We start from the raw sequence: 1,086 nt of genomic DNA on the forward strand, positions 1-1,086 counted from the left end.
ACTTTTTGTATATATATTTCCTCCTCCAAAACTTCTTGCCCCCAGTGTCAAAATCTAGATTCGCCCATGTGTGTACACATATATTCGCGCACGTGTGTGTTTGAGCGTGAGCGCGCACGCGTGCATGCCTACGTGTGGGAGCGCAAGGTCTACACAGACCTTGTGGGAGCGCACCCGCGCACCGCGCGCTGAACGCAACCACGTGTGTGACTTTTGTCTGCGTATGAGCGAGTCTTGGAGAACTGAGGTCGTTATGAGTGGAAGCATACATGTGTACGGTAGTTGATTACATGTGGGCATATTTTCCTCCTTAACATTACTGACATCGAAGACCTAACATTTTAATAGTGGGCCTACTAGAAAGAATAAACATTTCGCTACAGATGATCAAGTGTTGGTTTGTTGCTGTTAATTATAAATAAGGGCAGTGATAGTATAGTATCGATAATATGTCTTGATTTACATTTCTTAAACAAGATGAACAAAAACAGATATGTAAAAGGTGTTCGGAAAACAATACATTACATTAACGTTCCCTTGTGTCATTGCACGCGGGGGTTAAAACGTTTGCCTGAAGACTAGGCCTGCGCATTCACGCGTGGGGTAAAACTAATTCATGCAGTTATTATATAATTAATGTTCTTCACTGACATTAATAGTCTTACTCATAGGTTGATGACACGATGACTTTTTACGCAATTTATTGAAGAAGTATTTTTAATTTTAATGTTCTAATCCTGGTTTATGATACTTCAGTCCAGGCGAAATTACAATTTTCCTGAATCTCAGCGTGAAACAACCAATTGCAAAGTTGCGAGAGGCAGTAAAACAGAAGTTACCGTAGGAGATTTCTGATAGAAAATCGATAGCTTTTGGCTTTTAGGCCTAACTTTTCTCACAGCAAATTCCTCCATCCCAGAAATTCCTTGAATATTATCTACGGTGTTGAGCTGTATGGGATATGTCCATCTTGTTTTTTTGCCCTCGTAAGAAAAAGGAATTATATTAGAAGGAGAAACCTAACATATTATATGGCGCATTTACACTTTTGAAATATGAATTATTTTTTCGCTGATGAACGAATGG

General features: G+C 39.4%; 1 protein-coding gene across 1 annotated transcript in view; it reads left to right on the top strand.

The window, feature by feature from the left end:
- LOC119588708 (transformer-2 protein homolog alpha-like) overlaps positions 1-1,086 on the top strand; it is a gene marked incomplete in the record, with an annotated part of 51,250 nt that overhangs the window by 7,841 nt on the left and 42,323 nt on the right.

This window comes from Penaeus monodon, chromosome 24, assembly GCF_015228065.2.
Source record: "Penaeus monodon isolate SGIC_2016 chromosome 24, NSTDA_Pmon_1, whole genome shotgun sequence".
NCBI lineage: Eukaryota > Metazoa > Arthropoda > Malacostraca > Decapoda > Penaeidae > Penaeus > Penaeus monodon.